Consider the following 278-nt stretch of genomic DNA (forward strand, 5'->3'; position numbering starts at 1 on the left):
CCATTCCGCCTGCCTTTAACATGTGAGTTTTGAGTTTTGTAACACATGAAGCCTCAGTTTTAGTCCCATCAAAAGGACTAAATGATTTTTGCATGTCAACCTCTCCAACCTGCATTGCTGACCAAGGTAACTATCTGACAAGCTTGCCTTGACAAATAATAGTCGAATCTAATCTTGTATACATTGCATGTGCAATTTTTCTTGAAAAGGTTTTAATCAAATATATTGAAAAAGTAACATACCGTTTCATAACCAATCCAACACCTCAATCCATCTCG

The sequence above is a fragment of the Lottia gigantea genome, assembly GCF_000327385.1.
Source record: "Lottia gigantea unplaced genomic scaffold LOTGIsca_86, whole genome shotgun sequence".
Taxonomy (NCBI): domain Eukaryota; kingdom Metazoa; phylum Mollusca; class Gastropoda; family Lottiidae; genus Lottia; species Lottia gigantea.